Source organism: Bemisia tabaci, chromosome 4 (genome assembly GCF_918797505.1).
Source record: "Bemisia tabaci chromosome 4, PGI_BMITA_v3".
In the NCBI taxonomy this organism is placed as follows: Eukaryota; Metazoa; Arthropoda; class Insecta; order Hemiptera; family Aleyrodidae; genus Bemisia; species Bemisia tabaci.
In genome coordinates this window covers 59,314,934-59,338,925 of record NC_092796.1, presented here as the reverse complement: position 1 = coordinate 59,338,925, position 23,992 = coordinate 59,314,934, and the positions used below count along the sequence as shown (strand labels likewise).

Here is a 23,992-nt window from a genome sequence, read left to right as displayed (position 1 = left end):
AATCAACTCCCAAGCTCAAAAAAAGCTCTCAAGTTGAGGCCAAAATGGAGGGGATATCCCACGCTATCCTGAGAGCCCACCTCTACATCAAGACAAACTCTCCATGCAAAGATAGGGAGCAAATACATTGACAGGGCTGCTACTTTATTTGGGGACTCCAAAACTGAAAACACGGCAACCCTGCTATTTGGCCTCATCTTGAGAGCTTTTTTTGAGCTTGGGAGTTGATTTCAGAGAAAACCAGTGAGACCATCGTGTTTTTCGCGAACTTTTACATAAGAATCGACAGTCAAATCGCAAATTCCTCACACATGGAACATCTCCATTCCCGGCCATTTCCCGGTGTTCCCTGACTGTGGCAACCCTGTCGGTTGCCTGCCACTCTTTATGTGAGGATACATTGATGTGCGATTGAAAAGTTCCCAGTTACGTTCTTTCATCGAGGAAACGAAACGGCGGTATCAGACGTCGGCGCCCGCTGCACTGCGGGCATCGAGGGGGTATCGCTAATGGAGATGAGAGCGACGCGTACTTTCGCGGCGACAGCGGTATTAACGAATAGCAGGTGTCAACCGTCGGGGAAAAATGTAACGGAGGGGGCGAGGAGCGGGGGGGGGGGATTGCACATTCAGTGAGTTCGCGACCTCTCCTGCACCGAGATTTATTGCTTGGGCTCGACGCTGGGCCCCCACTCCCACGACAGGGGCTACCACCCCTTGCGATTCGGGGGGGAGGGGGGGGGGGGGCGGCCTTCCGCAAGTCGACCTGCGAGGCCGCCGCGACTGTCTCCCGTAACATCGGGGGGCTCCTGCTACTGTTTCGTCCTCCGGGATAATTATTAATTATGCACTTAACCGATTACGACTCGAGGCGTATTACGCGGAAATTAAATGATTCGGCTGCGCGCGCGTGTCGTAAAATTTCGTTTTGAAGTTTGATAATTATTTCGACTGGTCTCCTCTTGATAATAACCCTGGTCCGAGCGCCGCTTTTATGAGTCGTAAACCGACGGACAGGCCTCTTTCAAGAGAGACAATGGGTAAAGTTCTCCGCCACAATAGAGTACGCCGGTGTCGCCGGGTGTCCCGATGTGGACGCATTTAGTGTGACGTCATATATCGATAGAGTTTCAGTACCTCGAAAGTCGAAATAAGCCACACCTAACGAACATAACACTGGAAAAAAAACACATTGGATACAGAGTCCAGACTCTTAAAAACATCGACAAGAAAAAGTACTCTTGATTCGATCAGAATCAAGCTTAAATCAAGAACCAAGCCTCTTAATTTAAGCGGATTTCGTTTTGATTCAAGCAAAAATCCGATTGAATCAAGAGTATTTTTACTTGTCAATGTTTTCAAGAGTCGGGACTTTAGATTCAAAGTGTTTTTTTCCAGTGAACCTCCAAAATGAATGATTGGAAGAAATTACACGGGAATCTGCGGGGAATAGGCAGGAGGGTGGGCGGATTTGATAACTAACAATAAGTATGATGTCACGAGCTCATTTTGTCATCAATTCTTGTGCATGTGGTCTCAAAACGTTTTGGGAAATGATTAGCTTCCATATTTTGCAGTCCCATGGATTAAGAGGGCTTTCTTAAACCTCCCTTAATCACACTGTAAACCAAATGGGGCTATCTAAAGGAAGTGACTGTTTAAGGAACAACGGTGAATATAACCGTTATTGTTATTTACCGGATTATTCGGTTTAGCCGGTAACAGTGAACTTAAGTCGTCGCTTCTCTCTAGAACGAACGTAACCCTTTTTCGATGCTGCTTTTCCCCACGCAAATTGCACTTTTACCAGGAGAATTTTGCAGAGTTGCCACAGGATTTAGAGAATGAAATTCCCTGACATTTCCCCGCTTTACTTTGGCGCAATTCCTTGACAGTTGACTGTACGCAAAATGGTTAAAATGACAACATTAGAAATCAATCTCTGGCGAAATGTGTTATTCGAAACATCAAACCCATTATAAAAAGCAAACAAAGGTGTCTTGACAATATATCCCTGACATTTTCGTCACATTCCCTGACATTCCCAGGTTGTAACTGACTATTTAAAATTCCCTGACATTTCCCAGTATTCCTTGACCGTGGCAACCCTGATCGTGGGGATTTCGAATCGCAAATTTCACTGATTCTTCCTCTGATCCCATGCAAAAACCAAGCGAATTCTCAACAAAAATTACGCGGGCACATCCTTGTCCAAAATTGAACTGTTCGAGTCAACTTTCAGGGTGTCTAGTATCCTTTCCTTTGGGAAAATCCTGATTTTCCCTGATTTTTGACTGCTAAATCCTAATTTCACAATTTTTCAAAATCCTCTGATTTTTTGCGATGAAAAATTACAATTCCTACGTAAACGTATGCGAAAGTGTTTAAAAATCCGATCGGACGGCCGACTTTTCTCAAATCCAGTGGCGTGGCGTGCTTTGCGATGTATCGATTGTTATACCATTTAAACCTATGGAAAGGATCGATAACAGGTGTTCGCAACGACACCTAATAATCGATCTTTACATAGATTAAATGGCAGAACAATCGATACATCGCAATGCACGCCACGCCACTGCTCAAATCCTGATTTTACGACCGATCTTTCTTCAAATCCTGGTAGAATTGGGAAAATCCTAACGCTGGACATCCTGACTTCGCAACCTTGGAACGGCGTTGCGTCCCTTCGTCCGGGGAACAACGAATTTCGCTATCGCATGATCCGCATCCGGAATTCGCACGAATATTGTTCCGGATCCTCCTCCGCTGGCCCATTTCGGCCCGGTGCAATCCCCCGCGCGGGTGCATCCGCTTTAAAATTCTCCTCGGCACAGAGGTGATGATGAAGACGTGCCGCGACCAATTCATAAAAGTCGATGGATATTTTATGAACGGGGTACCACAAGGGGGGAGACGAAGGGGGGGGGGGGGGGTACGTATTGATTGCTCCTGTCCCAGCGTTGCGTCCGGACCGGAGGCCGCGCACGCGCCGACGCGAGCATAGCGCGCAGACCGCCGAGAGGTGCATTACTTATGCACTTTGATTCCTTTCTGTTTTCATCTCGTGCTCGTCTCTAGACCTCTAGACGCTCGTCCCCCTCTCCACCCTCTCGCCCCTCGGCCGCCGCCGTCGCCGCCCCCTCGAGATTTACCCCGGCCAACCGCTGCAAATGCGTACACCGTTGCCCGCTCGCCGTCGGGTCCTCGTCAGTCAGTGGCGCGGCGTGCTTTGCGATATATCGATTGATCTGCCATTTAAACCTATGGAAAATGATCGATAAACAGGGTGTTCGCAGCGTACACCTTCATAATCGATTCTTCACCACAGCTTCAAATGGGTAAACAACGAAAATCGATCATTCACGCCTCGCCACTGTCGTCAGTGGCGTGGCGTGAATTGCGATACATCGATTGTTATGCCATTTAAAGCTACGGTTAGGAATCGATTATAAAGGTGTTCGCTGCGAACACCCTGTTAATCGATCCTTTTCCCTAAGTTTAAATGGCAGATCAATCGATATATCGCAAAGCACGCCACGCCACTGACGACAGTAACGAGGCTTGCATAATCGAGTATTGTTATTTCCCCATTTGAAGCTGTGGTGAAGAATCGATTATGAAGGTGTTGGCTGCGAACACCCTGTTAATCGATCCTTTTCCATAGGTTAGAATGGCCGATGGATCGATATATCAGCAAAGCACCCGACGGTGCTGGTCCTCGTAACGAGGGATACTCGCTAATGGAGCCTCCGACGTTTCCGGGGGGAACAAAAGATCGGAAGCGAGGACGCGGCAACGACGCCGACTCGTGGGGGCTTCGTTTCCGTTTAATCTTGGAGGAGGACGAAACTTTACAATGTCTCCGAAAACCCTCTAATATTGACTGAAATCCTCTACGTAAAGTCCAATAAGACTTAAGGGTCGTATTCGTGGTTGTTCCTAAGCAGCTCCTAGCTCCTTAGGAGGCCCTTCTAGCTAACATTGTGATTAAGGGAGGTTTAACAAAGCCTTGACTTTACTTTACTTTTTGCCCATTTTTGCCAGCCTCGAGAAGAATTCAGCAGAATAACTTTGGAAATAGGTCTTGCGGGCTGATTGTTGAAATGGAGAGACAAACCGATAGACAAAGATGACATATGAAGTATGAAGCGATCATGGTTGTTCCTAAGCAGCTCCTAGTTCTTTAGCAGGCCCTTTTGGTTACATTGTGATTAAGGGAGGTTTACGGAAGCCTTAACTTTACTTTTTGACCATTTTTACCAGCCTCGAGAAGAATTCGGCAGAATAACCTTGGAAATAGGTCTTGCGGGCTGATTGTTGAAATTGGTAAACAAAGCTATAGACAAAGAAGATATATGGAGTACGGAGCGATCATATTGGTTGAAATGGGTGGTTCTTACAGACTAAGGGAGACAATGATGGACTAACTATCGGGTCTCCCGTCGGTTATTAGTTAGTCTATTACCTACTGCCTTTGTCCATTGCAACCACCCGCTTCCACTAATAGGATCCCTCCATACCCCTTTTGTCTTCTTTGTCTGTAGCTTTGTCTACCAATTTCAACAATCAGCCGGCTAGAAAGAGATTACAACGCTTTGTCCCTGCAAAAAGTATACGATAAGGAAGGGAAAATTCTATGACTTTGATAAACTTTACGGTAGGAGCTCATTTGTCGATTGCAACCACTCGCTTGCACGGATAGGATCCCTTGAATATCCCTGTTGTCTTCTATGGCTACAGCTATGTCTACCAATTTCAACAATCAGCTCGCTGGAAAGGGATTACGAAGCTTCATTGTCACTGCAAAAAGTACAAGATACGGAGGAGAAAATTTGATTAACTTCAAGGTAGGTGCCACTACCTTGAAATTTAAAAAACTCGCCAAATATAATTCATCATTGTATTCCATTTGAAGAGTTGTATCGCTGAATTTTCTGGAGGGTGGCAAAAGTCGTCCTTTCTATGATGCATGTTATCTTTAAGATCATTTTGAAGCTCCTTGGATCAAAATTTAAACCATGTACGGCCTCTCCCGCCTCTCCTCAGGAGAGGAGCTGTTTAGATTCGCTCTGAAAACGAAAACATTGTAAGAAAAATCGCTAGAAACTCCGCAGTCCGCATAGAACTACATTTTGACTGCATTTTGCAATTTGGAACTATAAATTCTGGCTCTCCTGGAAAAACACTTATGTGCATAGGGAAACTAATGACACATACGTTGTTTTTAAACCGGGCTAGAATCTACAGGTCCAAATTGCAAAATGTAGTCCATTTATGACCATGAGTGACGGGACGGGGGGTTACATGAAGCTTAGCAAAGTACTCTTACCATGAAATGTTGAATGCAAGTAGGATGACGAAGGACCAGAGATCAGGTGCCAGTCGAAACTTGATTCTATCGAAAACAAAAAAATAAAATAAAAATAAATAATTAGAAGGAAAAATAAAACAATACAGAGAGAAAAAATGATGAATTGCTTGAATTATTCCCTCTCCCGTTCAAGCGAGGACAACCTCGGGGAGGTAATTTCGTAGCTCACTGGCTTTGGACAAGATCAAGCCCGAACAACGTTTCGCGTTTCAAAAATGTCAAACTGATGATACGAGGGCTTTCATACTTTCTTCGTTTTCCAATTCTCTAACTTTTTCCTGGCTTTCCCTGACCTTTAAATAAATCTTCTACTTGGTTTTTACTTTTTTATTTCCGGTACGCTCACCGTCCCTGGAATCTTGAAGGGATCCGAGCTCAGAAAATGATATCATCATCCACCGCCCTTCTACGTAAGTACCACTTAATAAGTAGTATTGTACACCCGCCAACTCCAAAGCGGTGCTTGATTTTGCACAAAATTCACGAGCTACCTTTAGCAAGAGCTGCACAAATCCGTCGTTTCATGACCAGCTTAGGTTCGGTTGGGTCATACCACTATTTCGACTCGTAGGAGCTCGGGTTGCATACCTCGTAAAATTGAAGGCGCACCAAAGCGGTGGCATCGCTAAGCGAAGATATCGCTGGAAAAAACCCCACGTTCCTAAGCACCATCTGAGTACGTACGTGTACTGTACTTGCACGGATCTCATCCGTTAGACAAATGGTCTGAGGCAAGCTTTTGAAGGAGAAAACAAAATATTACTTCTTTTAGAAAGAGGCTCAAAAATCTTAATGAATACAACGGAGAAGTCAGCAAGATAAACTCCTTATTTCGCCATCTGCGTGCGAAATTGGCGCATTTTACAGTTTCCCGCTTCAAAGAGTTACACTATGGCAAGGACATAATTTGATAAAGGTAAGTCAGTCACCTTAGTTTCTCAACTCCAAACGAGACTGAAAATAGTTGTCGTCGTGTGTCGCAGTATTTCAGCTCAAAACAAACAACACGACAACGGCCATTTATCCGACAACTCCTCGATCCTGCTTTTAAATTTCAGTTTATTAAGTGAAAGTTCTTTTGTTGGTTGTTTTTACTGAGGAATTGTGTCACATGAATGCTATTTTTAATTTTTGCCAGGAGTTGTGAAACCGCGGTGATACGCGCCTGTATCAAATTATGTGTTTTGCCATAATATACGCTCTGAAGCGGGAAACAAAAAAAACGCACAGAGGTTGTTCCGTCTGCCGCTGGAACTGGGCCCAGAATGCAATCTTCTCATCTTCTCAGGCATTGAAAAGCATGGTATGGGAGATGGGACGTCCAAACATGGTAGAATTTTTTGAAGAGGGTAGGAGTCAGTGGCGCGGCGTGAATGATCGATTATTGATATTTCCCCATTTGAAGCTGTGGTAAAGAATCGATTACTTTGGTGTTCGCAATGCATGCCTCTATATACACTTTTCCTTTTCATCGATCATTTTCCATAGGTTTAAATGGAAGATTAATCGATATATCCAGGGTTCCCAGTCAACTTTGGAAAAAAAATCCCTGACTTTTCCAGGTTTTCCAGGCCAAAATGAAAATTTCTCCAGGCCTTTTTCCGTGGAAAAAACTCAAATAATTTGCCCTAAAAGAGACAGCGCGCGCATTTTTCGGTTTTTGTAAAAACTCCTCTATTTTCATCAATTTTTGATCTGGTTCAGCTTTTTTTTTTATAAGAACCAGGCTAGGATAAACACGAATGAAATCACAAAAAAACTTAAAATCTGTTGGAAAAAAAAATGGGCGAAATATAAACGCCTTCTTAAACGATACATGCATTGGTGAAAGCAAATGATTTTTCAATTTGTTTCATTCACTCATAGTAGTATTGGATTTGAAAAATAAATCCCATCATGGTATTGCTGCTATGCTAAGGAAAAGAGCACTGAACAGATTCTTTTAAAAAATAATCCAACCTGCAGTCTTCGTTCTGCAGACTATTAAGAATTATTCTTAAAAAAACTGAGAAATGCATATATATTTTTTTAAATGAGCGTATTGTCCAGGGAAAAAAGGCAGAGTTACAAAAAAAATAACCTCTACCTTAGCATGCATACATAGTTCTCAGCTAAGCGCAAGATATCCTAGTGAGTGTACTTGAAACTTTTACATTGAAGATTGAGAGTTACCCAAACGAAGAGCATAGGCGTAGCTAGGTCATTTTGCTAGGGAGGGCCTGGCTTCCCACCACCGGGGGGTCTGGGGGGTAGGGAATACCCCCCAGCTCAGGGGGGACTTCGGGGGGCCTCCCCCGGAAAATTTTTGAAATTTTAACTCTACTTAATCGGATCTCGAGGCACTTGTGGCGCTAATCTTCCTTCAATTTCAGCCTAAAAATCACCCAGTTTTTTACATTCTAAGGTTAAAATACTTTGAAATTGTTGCATTCAACAGGTTTTTCTATTTATAGGCATCCTCTCACGGGCCACGGCGACAGAGACTTACCATTGAAGAAGGTCTTTTTGCAACATCCAAAATTTCTGGGGGGGGGGGGCAGATGATACTATTTCCAATTCTAGGGGGGGGGGGCCAGCCCCCCCCTTCCTACGCCTCTGTCGAAGAGGAGTGGCTAGCTCCTGCGATCTCTTTTTTCATTAGACGCAACCGGTCGCACAAGATGCCCCCATCATTATGACTGACCTGCGGGGGAGCCACCGAGGAAAATTTTTGAAATTTTAACTCTACTTAATCGGATCTCGAGGCACTTGTGGCGCTAATCTTCCTTCAATTTCAGCCTAAAAATCACCCAGTTTTTTACATTCTAAGGTTAAAATACTTTGAAATTGTTGCATTCAACAGGTTTTTCTATTTATAGGCATCCTCTCACGGGCCACGGCGACAGAGACTTACCATTGAAGAAGGTCTTTTTGCAACATCCAAAATTTCTGGGGGGGGGGGGGCAGATGATACTATTTCCAATTCTAGGGGGGGGGGGGCAGCCCCCCCCTTCCTACGCCTCTGTCGAAGAGGAGTGGCTAGCTCCTGCGATCTCTTTTTTCATTAGACGCAACCGGTCGCACAAGATGCCCCCATCATTATGACTGACCTGCGGGGGGAGCCACCGAACACTTCCGAGTAGTTCCGATTCGTTACGAATGCCGATAAAGAGGATGAGTTGGCGGAAAATTCAAAATACAACGGAGGAATTGCAATTTCAATTTTAATTATTTTATTTTTATTTGTTTACTTATCAAATTTTTAGTTCTCAGTACTTGAAAAAATTCCAGACTTTTGGAGCAAATTCCCTGACTTTTCCATGTTTTCCAGGCCATTTTTTTCCCTAACTTTTCCAGGTTTTCCAGATCGCTGGGAACCCTGAATTTATGCCGTGAGCCCTGTAATACGCATACACTTATGGAGTTGAGAACAAAATTATCGGAAAAATCGGAAGGAAAATCTTTACAAATTTTCCAGAAAAGTGGTGATTTGCCGTAAGAAATTTGGCAACGCCTGAATGTTCATACGGCGTTCTTCCTAAGCACGGCAGAGTTGCGATGGTCACAGAATCGTGTTTCGATGCTTGATTCTTGTAGATCAGCTAAAAATAATACCATCCAAACTCTCTACGTTCAATATTAGCCGAGATATCGCCTTTTAAAAAGCCGGATTTTGACGTCATCCACCGCGGTGGTGACACCCTTGGTTTCTTCCACCTCGCTTTTATCAGTCAGTGATGCACTGGTTACTCAGCGTGATACTTGGATGAAAGCAAGGTGAAAAAACCAAGGGTGTCACCACCGCGATGGATGACATCAAAAACCTGTCTTTTCAAAGGGCGATATCTCTGTTAATATTGAACGTAGAAAGTTGCTGTTTGGACGGATCTTATTATTTTTAGCTGACCACAAGAATTCAAGCATAAAACCACGATTTTGTGACCAACGCAACTGAACCATTTACCGGGAAAATTGTGAATATTTTCCCCCGAAATTTTCAGACGATTTTGCACGCAATTTAATGTAAATATCTGAAATTTTAAAGGAAAAATATGCATAAATGTCGTAAAAAATACATGCTTTATCAAGGGAAACTTGGCAACTCTCGAATTTTCGTGCAGCGTTCTTCCTTAGCACGGCAGAATTCAAGCCGAGCCGATTACAATCAAGAAATGCCTTGAAGGAGGAGTGGATTCTAGATTTTTCCTATGTGATTTATGTTGTTTTTGAGTCATTTAAACACTTGAATTCATATGTGATGCACCCGTGGCAAGGGTTCGTGACGACCCACACCTACGCAAAAGAGGGAGGCACGCTTGTAATGAAAAAAATTTTCGGGGGGGGGGGGGGTGTGAAGGTAAGTGACATCTAGGACAAAGGGAGAAGGAGAGGTCAAAGGTCGGGAAAAATGGGTTCTGTAATTCATGGACGAACCCGCACTACTTTTCAACAAAAAAAGGGAAGTTGTGAAAAGTGAGAGATGAATTAATCCGGGAAATCCAGGTACCCTCATTAATTATTGTAATAATTGGACGTATTTCTATCAAACGGAACTACGTGCATTATGACGTGAGCCCTGTTATGGACATATTCGTATGGGTCTAAGGGCTAATGTCTTAACGCACATAGTTCCGTTTGATAGAAATACATCCAATTAGTTTTCAGTTCAATGAAGACATTTTCTTTTGTGAGCTTGCACTGACCTTTCACCTGGGAAACCCGAAAAGTAGGGATATTTTGGAAATCGAAGCCACTCTTTTGTTTTCGAGAACAACAAGGAAAACTTTGGAGACCTCGAGGGCTCGGAACTTCTGGAACTTTGGTCAGTCGAAGTCGCGCAGCCGTAGGGGTTGAGCTTGAGCGTAGAGGATAATCAAATCGGAAGTATATTTTATCGGAAATATATTCATCTCGGGACCGCGTGTGATAGTCGTGTTATTTAAGTGCATTACCATCAGTGTAGTTTCGTGTTCGGTACTATAGTTTCGTGTTCGGTAATTTAGTTTCGTGTTCAGTACTTTATTATTAAAATTTTTCTCTGTGAATTATTTCGTGAATATAGAAGGTGCAGTGAATAGTTGAACAACCTTACTTTTCGCAAGTTTTCTATCCGCCGAAAGTTTTAGTCTGCAAGCCTCTACTTTTTCCGTCCAGTGCGATAGTTTGCCGTGTTTTACAATAAGTGGAAGTAGTATTTGTCACTCGTGTCGGTTGTCATCGTGCGAATTTTCGGTAGTGTCTTTTCAGTGATATTTCTGTGAAATTTGATTTGAGGATATCGTTTCGGAAGTCAATTTGCTCACGTGTATTCCTCAGCGTTGATTCGGTAAGTCGCTTGATGTCATCAACAAAATGTTTTTTTTCTTTTCTTCTTTTTTTTACGAGAGAAGTGTGGTTACATTTAATATCGGTGACTTAAGTGTGAAACCACGTATTTCCAGTAAAATTTATGCTACCATTTTATTTTTTCGAGGAAAATTAAGTCGACTGTTTGGGCTTGATATCTTTACAGAACACTGAAAAAAAACCACACTGGATCTAGAGTCCAGACTCTTGAAAACATTGACAAGAAAAAATACTCTTGATTCAATCGGATTTTTGCTTGAATCAAAACGAAATCCGCTTAAATTAAGAGGCTTGGTTTTTAATTTAAGTTAGATTCTGAATGAATCAAGAGTACTTTTTCTTGTTGATGTTTTTTTAAGAGTCTGGACTCTAGATCCAATGTGTTTTTTTTTCCCGTGAATATTTTGCTAAAAGAGAGGAAAAATCGAGGTAGTTTTCAAGAATAAGTTGACTAGTTTTACTAAGAAAAAATAAAGTGTAACAGGAGGTCCGGGACGTCGCAGACGGAGATAGGTGGTTTCGCACTTCGGCCATCGATATATAATTTGAGAATCCCTGTGGGCGATAATCTTTTGATTTTCTCGAGATTTTTTTCACAACAGTGGAGTTATCGAGGTATTCAGCGTATTGAAATGTGTTGCAATTTTTTGCATTTGCGAAGTACCTAACTTCTTCATAAATCGATGGCCAAAGTGGAAAATCATGCATTTCTATTGTGGTGTCATAAAATTTCCACCTTTATTTTATTTTTTCGAAGAGAAACAAGCAAACTTCATAGCTTGAAATTTATACAAAGTATTCTGCAAACATTGAAAAAAAAATCACGGAAGTTTTAAAGAAATTAGGTAGACCAGTTCCCCCGAGAAAAAATGAAGTATGACAGAAAATCTGTTGAGTAGCAGACGGAAACGCGTGTTTCTACACTTAAGGTGATTCGATGGACGCGATACTTTGTGTCAGAACGGCATGCGATATATCGCATCAATTGGTTCCATTTTTTCAGCTACTCGTCATTTTTCTCCAATTTTGAGATCGCGATTCTGTTGTCAGAGACTAAAGCACTCACTTACCAATTTTAACAAAGAAATTCAACGTACTAAAGGCGTGGTTTTTTTAGAGAGAAAACATCGCATTCGATACTGATATCGAAACTGCACTTGAATGCGATATTTTCTCTCTAAAAAAACCACGCCTTTATTACGTTGAATTTCTTTGTTAAAATTGGTAAGCGAGTGCTTTAGTCTCCTGACAACAGAATTGCGATCTCAAAATTGGAGAGGAATGACGAGTAGCTGAAAAAATGGAACCAATGGATGCGATATATCGCATGCCGTTCTGACACTAAATATGGCGTCCATCAAATCTCCTTAAGTCGTCGATATGAAAATGTTTTAATCGTTGAAAATTGATTATTATTGAATACATTATGTGAGAATATTGTAATTTTGTGGTAAAAAAGCAGTTTTATTCCATTATTTTTCAACATTATTTCAATTTATTTGTTAAGCTGTTCCATATACTAGACAATGTGCAACAATGCGTTACGTTGAATTTATCTCTAAAAGGGTTTAATTTTTTTCTTTGCAGCCAACATTCGAGAAGGGGATGAACGAGGATGGAAATCTTCACCCTCCGCATCAGAGCTGTTCCTGACCTTGCAGATCATCGCTTCTTCACGGTAAGATCTCTCAAGCTTCCTCCTATTTCGAAAATTAAGGTGATTCGATGAACGCCATATTTTGTGACAGAACGGCATGCGATATATAGCATCGATTAGTTCCATTTTTCCGGCGACTCGTCATTTTTCTCGAATTTTGAGATCGCAATTCTATTGTCAGGAGACTAAATAATTCACTTACCAATTTTGATGAACAAATTCAAAGTATTAAAGGCGTGAGGAAAATAGAGGAAAAATACTGCATTCGAATGGAATATTTTGTCTCATAAAAAAAACCCACGACTTCATTACGATGAATTTGTTTGTCAAAATTTGGTAGGTGAATTCTTTAGTCTCCTGACAACAGAATTGCGATCTCAAAATTCGAGAAAAATGACGAGTAGCTGAAAAAATGAAACCAATCGACGCGATATTTCGCATGTCGTTCTGGCACAAAATATGGCGTTCATTGAATCACCTCAACTTCTAATGAATCGGTTACTGTCAATAATTTCAATTTTTGAAATGGGCTGCTAAAAAATTTGAGGGGCTTGGAGGACAAGGCGCATAAGTGCAGTTTTTGAAAAAGTTGAGATTTTAATGATTTCAAGTAAAACTAGTCTAAGTGCATGTTTTGTGAAAAATTCCCTCTCAAATTTCAATTTTTAAGCTTCAAAAAGTCAGTTTGAACTTTCTTTCCGCCATAAGGATCCATGTAATTTCAAAACTTCAAACACATATTTCTCGAGGTAGCAAAAACTGCACTTACGCGCTTTGTCCTACAAGCCCCTCATTCTTCCTCAACGCTGATCATCGCCGCTGTCATCATTCGGGCGATTTTAGGTAGAATCAACTTAACTACATTTCGTCGCTCCTCTGACGTAAGGGCGTAACTTGATTTCTACGTGACCCCTGTGCTCCGTATAACTCTATGCTTTCTAAGGCTCATGCAAAAATCTAGATACGCCCTTACGTCAGAGGAGCGACGATTTGACGGTGCTTAGTTTTTCCTGATGTTCTGTTTCTGTAATACTGCAGAACTACGGAACATAATGCCTTGAAACTGTCTTATTTTTCCAAGATTCTGCAGAATAAACTATTCACTGAATTCGCTACGACAGGATTCAGCTTCATTTTTTGTCATTTCCCGGACGAAGAAACGTAACTCCATTCCAAGGTTGTCAAATTGATTCAAAGAATTCAATTTTTCACAAACACGAGAAAGCGAAATCTTTATCCAAAATTTATTTTCGTTTTTCATGAGATCAGCGGAAAAATCAGTGAAATGTACAATTAATACCTAACATTTTCCTTTACAAATTCAAATTTACGAGGCGAAATCTGGCAACAATGAAATGGACCACATTTTGCAAAAAGGAACCACTATTTCTGGCTCATTTTAGAAACAACGTATATGCCATTGGTTTCCCTGTGCAGAACGGTGGTTTTATGGAAGAGTCAGAAATAGTGGTTCCTTATTGCAAAATGTAATCCAAATGTAGTTATGTTCTTTCGTGGGAGGTAACGACGAATTGGACTGCATTTTGCAATTTGGAACTATAAATTCTGGCTCATCTGAAAAAAACACTTATGTGCATAGGGATACTAATGGCACATGCGTTTTTTTTAAACCGGGCCAGAATTTATAGTTCCAAATTGCAAAATGCAGTCCAATTGAGGGAGGAAAATAGATTAAAAAGCCTCCCAATGAGTGGCCCCGTTTCGTCGCTCCTCTGACGAAAGGGCGAATCTCAATTTCCTCGTGAGCCCTGGGTCACATTCAAATCCATGCTTTCTGCGGTTCATGTGAAAAGTGAGATACGTCCTAATGTCAGAGGAGCGACCTTTTTTGAAACCCGGGGATTTCATTCGTACGTGACCGAAATGAAACCTTATGATGAGACAAGCCTCCGGTAAAAATTTTAGCTTGAGGATACGTTTGGTTTTGGACAGTGGCGTGGCGTGAATTGCGATGTATCGATTCTCATGCCATTTAAAGCTATGGTAAAGAATCGATTATTAAGGTGTTCGCTGCGAACACCCTGTCTATCGATCCTTTTTCATAGGTTTAAATGGCATGACAATCGATATATCGCAATTCACGCCACGCCATTGGTTTTGGAGCTACAGCGTTGCAAAGTTTGCATGTTTGAGTCTTAAAAATCTTCATATTTTTGAAGAATTTCTTCCAAAAGCCAATTTCAAAGTAATGTAAGTAACAAGTAATGTAAGTTTCAAGTAAACATGACGCGTAACTGAAAAATTATAAGAAAATCCGTAGTAAAAGTTTCAAATTGTGGATGAGCCGTTAATAGCAGTACAACGTTGCAAAAATTACATTCTTGCCCTTTAAAAATACCCATTTTTTATAGTTTTGTATATTGTAGCAGTATTTGAGACATAAAATATACAATTAGAGATACTCGCAGACTCATAGTAAAATTTATATCAGTATACGATAATTTTAGGCAATGCAGCGTTGCAAAGTTTAGACGTATAGCATAGATTTAATCAGTATACGATAATTTTGGGCAATACAGCGTTGCAAAGTTTACATCTTTCATCTATGAAAATGTCTACTTTTTCTTGTTATTGTATTGGAGACAAGATACAATATGAGTTAATGGTTAATAGTGTGAAGCGAAATGTGGAGGCTTTATGTTGATCCTGGGTGACAATTGCATTAAAATAACATCGTTGCAAATTTTATCTGCTTTTCTTTTAACATTCGATTGTATAAAATTAGTTAAAAATAAGGATACTTCCAATAGTTATTTTACTTTAAAATGTAATTCCAGAGGATTTTTGGAATACAATGGATGATTCAGCATCAGCGTTGCTTTCAAGATCTGAAATATTCTGCCTAGACTTAGTTGCAAATTCAACCTTTTTTAGGTGTAATGAAGAAACTAACATAGAATATGGAGGCGTTTGGGTTTTTTTAAGTAGAAATAAATCTTGATACAGACGATACATTCATTATGCCTTAAAAAACTGAGTATGTTGAACGTAAGAATGGAAGATTTTGAAAATATTAAAGAAATAAAAAAAAAAAAAAAAAAAAAAAAAAAAAAAAATGCAAAGTAAATTAAATGAACGAAAAATAATAAATACACCAACAAAACAATAAAATATAATTTAAAACCTAAATAGAATATTTAAATCACTGTTGCGTTAATGTATAAAAAACCCAGACGCCTCCTTAAGAGAGAATTTTAAAATTATTTAAAAATGACTTTTGGAGGGTGAAAGTTTAAAATTGGCATCATGCTGAGGCGTTTTCTATAGATTTGAAGGCAAGACAGGACTGATACTGAAGCATCACATGAATAAAATATTTTGAAGGAAGGAGATAAAAAACTATAAAAAATACAAAAATAAAAAAAAATGAAAAATAATGTACGGTAGAAAGTCATATAAAAATGAAAGAAAAAAAAATGTCAATGTAAATAAAAAAATAAGCAAAATCAAATAACTACTGGAAGCATCTTTATTTTAAAATCGTCTATTATTTATTGCTTGGAGAGAATTGTGAATAAAATTGGCGAAAGTATTATTGCAAAAACCAATTGTCACTTGGAACAGACATCAGACCTTGATATTTTGGATTGATATGAGGGATGATACCCATTGATTTTATCTTAAACTGGAAAAAAAAAATTTAAAAAAAATCATATTTCGTTGAGTTCAAAATTGTAAGCTTGGCAACGCTGTATCACTACAAATCAATCTTACATCTGCAGATAACGTTAATGGTTTATTTCATAAAAAAAAAAAAAAAAAAAAAAACAAAAAAAAACAAAAAAAACAAACAAACAAACACTGAACTTAAAAATAAAAACATTTTTAAAGCTTATATACATAAACTTTGCAACGCTGTATCGTTAAATCTATACTTACACTCGCGGTAAAACTTTTACACAAGACTAATCTTATCATAGAATTTCAGCTAAACCACATTATCATACCTTTAGGTGGTCAATAAGTTCGTTTTTTAATTCAAAAAACGGAACAAAATGAGCATTTTTATAGGTCTGTGATGTCAAGTTTGCAACGTTGTATCAACAGAATTAACAGCATTAACGTAGAAAAATTATTTATTATTAACGTATTTTTTTAGAAAAATGTACACTGACTGTTGATAAAATGTCTTAAAATATCATGAAACATCCAATGACAGTTGTTTACAGAAAGTAAGATACTTGATAATACGATAATCTTTAAAGCTTAAATATGGAAACTTGTCAACGCTGTATTTCTAAAACCAGACGTATCCTCAAGCTAAGATTTTTACTGGAGACATGGGTCATCATAGAGCAAAGTAACAATATGTAACAATTTTGGATGATTATTCATGAATTTCCAGAGTGCCTCGTGTCTTTGGAAGAATTTTTGACGAGCCGGGGTCTAAAAGTGCGTCGTGGTGGAAATTAACTGTTAAACCTTGTTAGGTTATCGACTGCTTTACTTCCTTCTTGCCTTCAATCTGGTGAAGATTGAGCAGAGAGCGCCGAGAGCGGTCTGAGTCAACGTTACTTAATTTGAACTAAATTTTGCAATTCGGAGCTACAATTTCTGGCTCATCTATAAAAACACTTATGTGCATATGATACTATGGGTACTTACGTTGTTTCTAAACTTGAGACACAAATTTTAGTGCTCAATTGCAAAATGCAGTCCATTTGTGTGTGGATCTGTGTAAAAAGAGCTTCTCCTCCGGGAGAAAATTGTTCTTAACTTTTTGCGAACACATGAACAACATTTTTCTACAACCTAGGAATTTTTGTCTTCAAGCTTCACGACAGTTTTTGAGATTTAGGATCAAATTTCCTGAGTAAAGGAATTTTGTCCCCAGAAAGATAGGTCTCCTCTTACAGATCTGGTCACTAGTAAAAGGGGCCCGGCATATTGTTATGAAAGGTAGCTTCCACATGAATAATAAGTTTTCCTCCGCTCCAATAGCCTCCAGACTCATTTGGACCACATTTTGCAATTGGGAACTATAATTTCTGACTCAGTTTAGAAATAACTTATGAGCCATTAGTTTCCCGATGCACAAAAGTGTTTTTAAGGATGAGCCAGAAATTTTAGTTCCTAATTGCAAAATGTAGTCCATTTAACCCTCGTCTGTCACATATAAGTAGAACTGACCAGACGTTTAAATGTAAAACTTGTCTCCCGTACGAAGGAATGTAACTCCATTCCAAGGTCACCAAATTGACTCAAACAATTAATTTATTTTACAAAGTTATGCCTGTGCAATTTTCAGGCACAACTTTGTAAAACAAATTAATGAAAATGTGCCTGTGTAATTTTTATTTTAATTTTGCATGAAATCTCGGGGAAAATTATCAATGAAATTTCCAGTTAGGAAAGTTCAAGATCCTCCTACTTAATATGCAATTTGCGAGGGGACATTTGGCAACATTGAAATGAAGTTACGTTCTTTCATGCGGGAAACGATGAGCTCTCTTAAGTTTAGTTTTACTGTGCCGAGGCAAGTGAACCACCAAAACTTTCATTATTGCTATACTAGAGGTTGTTTTGCAAAACGAAAAAAATTCCGCCTGAGGTTACTGTTTTACGACTAATATTTATAATCCGTCTTGGTCAATTTTGCTCTTTCAATGACAATTTGTATTGAAAGTGTTGATTTACAACATTATGGTAGTAGTTTTTGTGTAATTTTTGGTTTGTTGGGTAGCCAGTGCTATGGGTTAAAATAAACTGTTAACTCACGTTAACTTGAAATTCAGGAACTTAATAGTCGAAGCTTTTCGGCCTCAGCCGTCGTCAGGACTTAGCAAAAAACACAGTTTGAGACAATAAATGATTAATTTTGATTAATATCAGTTCATACATATGATGAACGAGTGTGTTTCGGTGTAGTTGTGTTTCATTGAGTTTCTTATTGATTCAACGTTATTTCTACCGGAATAAATGATGAAAAATGGACGGCTCGTGCAGTGGCGTGGCGTGCTTTGCGATATATCGATTTATCGGCCATTTAAACCTATGGAAAAGGATCGATAAACAGGGTGTTCGTAGCGAACACCTTAATAATCGATTTTTTACCATGGATTTAAATGGCATAACAATCGATATATCGCAATTCACGCCACGCCACTGGGATCGCGAGTTCTTCTGTCCTCAGGACTTTTGTCTAGGAATGAGATTCTTGATTATAAATAAGATGTTCAACATTTTTCTATTGCTCACCATTTTGAGACTTTTCCTAACTTCGAATGAAGTGACCGAATCACTTCCTTCGTCAATTCTCTGTCTCGGTGACGGAGTATGCGTTTGTCTTCTGAAGCACTGTCAGAAGTCTATTACTGGCTACTAGATTCCCTGGGGATCAAATAGACTATATTCTACGATAAAAAAAACTACTATTTACGGCTCATTCGTGAAAGTACCTCTTCGTATAGGGTAAAATCAAAGTTTGAGGAGAGGGAGAAGAATAGAAAGAGGAGGAAGAAGATAAGAGAAAGAACAGGAAGAAAAGAGAGAAGAGAGGAGAGAAAAGAAGAGACATGGGAGAAGAAGAAGAGAAGAATAGAGAGAACATAAAAGAGAATAAAACAGTGAAAGCACACAGTAAAACAGTGAGAGGGAAATTGAGAAGGAAATTGAGAAGGAAAGCGAGAAGGAAATTGAGAAGGAAAGCGAGAAGGAAAGCGAGAAGGAAATTGAGAAGGAAATTGAGAAGGAAAGCGAGAAGGAAATTGAGAAGGAAAGCGAGAAGGAAAGCGAGAAGGAAAGCGAGAAGGAAAGCGAGAAGGAAAGCGAGAAGGAAAGCGAGAAGGAAAGCGAGAAGGAAAGCGAGAAGGAAAGCGAGAAGGAAAGCAAGAGGAAAAGCGAGAAGAAAAGTGAGAAGAAAATCGAGAGGAAAAGCGAGAGGAAACGTGAGAAGAGAGAGAAAAGGGTCTGGTGCCGGAGCCTCCTCGTGGTGGACCTGGGGCGGGTCTCTGACCCGTGCCAAACGCCGGCAAACTGTTGTGATTCTGCACCCTCCCTCGCCTCTGGTTGTTAGCCCATATCTCTTCACACATCGTAACGAGCAATTTAGGATCAAGCGCATCCTTGGTACGTTATTACCTTGGTTGTTAGCCCATATCCCTAATACGCTCGGGCATGGATCAACCACTTCCTCGGTGCCCTGCTTCGCGCGCAGCAGGGCTGTTTACACCTTGGATGTTAGGCCATATCCATTGCAGCCTTGGATCAAGCGGAACCTTGGTACGTTATTACCTTGGTTGTTAGCCCATATCCCTGGCTTACGGAAGAGATCAAGCGGAACCTTAGGAACATGAGGGGAACGATGATCTTCAGAGGACCACTGATAGTAGTTAGGCCATATCCTTGAACCGCGAGGTGCAAGGATCAACCGGTACACAGTGGTCTGAAAATCCCGATCTGTGACCGACTTTGCGCGATTCGTCAGTGACCAATTGCAGGGGTGACCGATCGAAGCCTGGCAATCCTGTACTGGTCAACCTCCGGTATCTGCCGATGCTTGCGCATTAAGTCTAAAGCCGTCATCCCCCCCGGGACACTTTAGACCAGGCAAAGTCGGAACCGGAGGGTCGGACACCTCTCAAACGGGCTGGTGGTTGAGGCGATGTTGCAGATTGAAGTAGGTTTTGATGCAGGACGAGCCGAATACTTCACGAGAGTTCCGGGGCCTCGTGGCTCAGGGTATTCTGTTCTCCTGGGCCGAACAAGCCGGACAAAGTTTCAGCAATCTCTATCTCTGTAGAGAGTATCCAGCTACGAGTTTGTTGTCTCACTGCTGGATCGCACGGTGGTAGAGGAGTTCCCTGCATTCGGTCATTGGCGAATTGTTCACTGTTGTGAGTGAGGGTGCGCCCAGAACGCCAACCCAACTCTTCATGGCATGAGATCTTCAATAATTATTAAATTTAAAAAAAATTTTAAAAATAAGGTTATCCTTATTAAATCTCACTAACAACAAAGGCATGAGCCCCATGCCTTTGTCTTTTAAATTTCTTCTCCATTTTTCAAAATTTCTTCTCCATTTTTTCAAAATTTCTTCAAAATTTTGAATTTCAAATTAACGTATGCCATGGGAGTTGTAAGTTGGACGGTGGAAGCGTGCCGTCTGATGTCGGTTCCTCCTCGTGGTGGACGGTGGAAACGAGGGTTTTACCCTCGGCTAAACGCCGACAAAATTGGTGCTAGTTTTGGTAGTAATACACAGGGGTCGATACTTCAGTCTATTTGATGTTTCATGACCCCTGGTAGCACCTTTTTCAGATGAATACATCTTTGACTTATAGTTTTTGACCATTCTCACGATTTCTATAACTTATTCATTCATCTTATTGATTTCTATAATATATTTCAGGAGACAAATAATTATATGCCTAGAAAAAACACAGATGATTAACAAATAAAATATCAGAACACATGAATTAGAGCATCTTAGCTTTTTCATCAATACGATTTTGATTTTGGGGCTAAAATGCTCCTTTCTCAAATATAAATTTAGAAGTTTTGTAGTGACGAGCGTCCAAAGATTTGCCATTGATTTTGCGTAGAAATAATTTATCAATTGATCGAGATTTAATCTGTTGGAGAAGAGGAGGAAGAGAAAGATAAAGTAGTAGAGAGAGAGGAGCAGAAAAAAAGAGAGAAGAAAAGAAGGTAAGGAAAATGAAGGAGGAGAGAGAAGAAAAATGAGGAGAAAGGTGACATATCGCAAAGCACGTCACTGGTAGGAGTCACAGAAAAAATAGGTTTTGGCTTGTAATTTTTAAACGGTTGGGAGATATAAAGCTACAATTTTTTCTTCATACTTAACAACACTCATCCCTGCTTGATCAGATCAAAATTGCCGCAATCAGACGCTGAATTTAGCAGCTGAATGTGGAAGTCAACAGTCATCGCCCAACGGCTGAAATTTAGCAAATTCGAGTTATTTTCATCCAGATGTGTATCGGCTTTTTTTTTTGGGGGGGGGGGGGGGTCCATTTTTAAAATAAATAAAGCTGTGAAAACTGTATTTTATGCTTTTAACGTAATGCGAAGGTAGTTTCGATCGTTTGTCTATAAGAAAATTTCTTAGTGGTAGAGTAATTCTTATCGAAATTGATCGTTGAACTCAAATGATGCCTAAAAAAAACGCGCCTGATTAGCTCAACGGTGAGCTCATTTTCGGGAAACAAAAATACGCGTTTACGGTTTCCTTGGTAACCTTTGTTTGCTATCAGCTGATGTTTTATTTCCATTTCCCAGCCAAGTCGACGGAGTTTATACGTCCTTTCTTCATTAAATACATTTACTAACACCTGAGCGCTTTTCTAATACGACAGTATTAGAACTTTCCCGCTTGTTTTTTTTTTTTTTTTTTTTTTTTCAAAGGACGATACCTCCGATGATATTGGATGTCTGGACCCTGTTGAGGTATCTTAGTTCCTGAATAAAAGTCGAGCAAACTATTTTGCGGTGCCGACCAACTAACCAAAAAGATAAGTTATTTGTGAAGGAAGGAGAAGGGAGAGGAAACTTCTAGTGAGAGGCTTGGAGGACAAAGCGCATAAGTGCAGTTTTTACTTTTACGAGAAATACATGTTAAAGTTCGAAATTACACGGATCCTTATGGCGCAGAGACCGTTCAAACTGACTTGGTTTTTAATGCTAAAAATTTGAATTAGGGAGCGAATTTGTTACACAGAGTATGCAGAAAGGCTAGTTTTACACTGGAAAAAAAAAATTGGATCTAGAGTCCAGACTCTTGAAAACATTGACAAGAAAAAATACTCTTGATTCAATCGGATTTTTGCTTGAATCAAAACGAAATCCGCTTAAATTAAGAGGCTTGGTTCTTGATTTAAGCTAGATTCTGCTTGAATCAAGAGTATTTTTTCTTGTCGATGTTTTTAAGAGTCTGGACTCTAGACCCAATGTGTTTTTTTTCACAGTGTACTTGAAATCATTAATAACTCATTTTTTTTAAAAAAAAAAAGGCACTAATGCGCCTTGCTCTCCGAGCCTCTCAAGTCATTTTTCGCGGATTTGCAATCCACGCCACCGCAACTTGATCGTTTAACCCAAGCTCATCTCAAGACAACATATTTACCCCGATAATCCCCCATTAACCGATTTCCATGAATTTCGACGAAGACTCCCGTCTCACCGGGGTCCACTTGTCACTCCCATCGTGAGCCGCGAGTCAACCCCTTCGTAGACGTTCCTAAGAGACAGAGCTTTGTAAACAGCTTCAACGAGCCTTTCGACTCGGTGCTGAGTTGGCTCTTTATGCTTTGCAGCATCCTCCTCAAAAACGCAAGCATGCAGGATATCCTCTCATCCCGGCACTTCACTTCACCTCATCTTCCCACCACCCCCCCCCCCCCACCTCTCCGGCCATAGCGTCCTCCCTGAAAGCCTCTTTTGTTACTATCCTGCAGCAAAGCGCGTGCCTCGAAGACAGGAGGAGAAAAAATGGCATATTGATTTAATCTCAGGGTTTTACTGTCGCCGGTCCATCATTTCGGTTTTCCTACGGCGAGATTATTCACCGGTCCGGTGATCTTCGATAATGGTTCCGACCTGACTCGCCGGTGTGCTACATTTGACCGACCGAACTACTACTACCAATATACGTGAAGCTTTTCAGGGAGGGAGGGGTCATGTAGTTGTTGGCGGTTGGATACGGTGACTAAGGCCTTATCTCCACGAGCCGTTTCACGAGATTTGTCCCAGGGAAAAATCCTACTTACGAAGTTGGGAAAAATATTGAGTTAATCAATATTTTTCCCAGTACCAAGTATGGCACTTGTACCCCTAGGACCCACTGAGAGAAGAAGAAGAAGTGAAAACGAATTGTGCGATATTTTATTCATTACTACATTGATAATGTTTGTTTAGTTAAAATAATGTGTCCAATTGTCAATTGAGTGCAATTATTATTTAATCCCGGTTAAATACTCGACTTTAACCAATTTATCTTCCCGCGAAAACTAGTCGCAGGACTGTATGAGCCCCGTCCCGTGGAGACGGTAACTGGGAAAAATCCCAGAAGTTTCATTCCTGCGATTCGAACTTGGGACAAATCCCATGAAAACGTCCCGTGGAGACAAGGCCTGAGGGAGGGGGGGGGGGGGGTCGAAAAATTGAAACAAATGAGTGACAGCCCTGATAGGAATAGGGAAAATAACGGAATAGACGTTGTTTCTAAATTGAGCCGGAAATTTAGTTCTCAATTGCAAAATGTCTTCCAATTGTTCGTTATACCACGTTCGATTTGGGTAGGAAAAATCAAGTCTCATCAACTCAAGAAAAGTGCAAAGGATGGCGAAGGCTAATCAGCTAATAGCTGCAGTGACGGGGCGTGCTTCGCGATATATAGATTGATCTGCCATTCAAACCGATGGAAAAGGATCGATTAACATGGCAAACGAAACACACACCTAAATATTCGATTCTTTACCATGGCTTCAAATGGGGCATTCACGCCTCGCCACTGACTTGCGAGTGTACGTTCGGGCGATTTCCCGAAATTCAAGAATGCTCTAGGGCTGGCAAATTCAAGTCAAGTGCATTCGAGGACTTTAAAAGGTGTCGCGAGCTCCCTGTAAATCCAATTAAGTCCGGCGACATAAAACCCCATTC

General features: G+C 40.4%; 1 protein-coding gene and 1 long non-coding RNA gene across 5 annotated transcripts in view; one reads left to right on the top strand and one right to left on the bottom strand.

Moving 5' to 3' along the window:
* The window catches only part of mub (poly(rC)-binding protein mub), a 155,558-nt gene that overhangs the window by 87,221 nt on the left and 44,345 nt on the right, over nt 1–23,992 (bottom strand). For all 4 annotated transcript variants that reach the window (XM_019059402.2, XM_019059398.2, XM_019059401.2 and 1 more), the window contains exon 3: nt 5,329–5,394. The gene's annotated coding sequence lies outside the window, so the exon portion shown is untranslated. The remainder of the gene's footprint in view (nt 1–5,328; nt 5,395–23,992) is intronic.
* On the top strand, nt 8,441–16,911 carry LOC140224546 (uncharacterized). The gene is made up of 2 exons (XR_011899823.1): nt 8,441–10,675; nt 12,283–16,911. It is a non-coding gene; the product is annotated as an uncharacterized lncRNA (long non-coding RNA).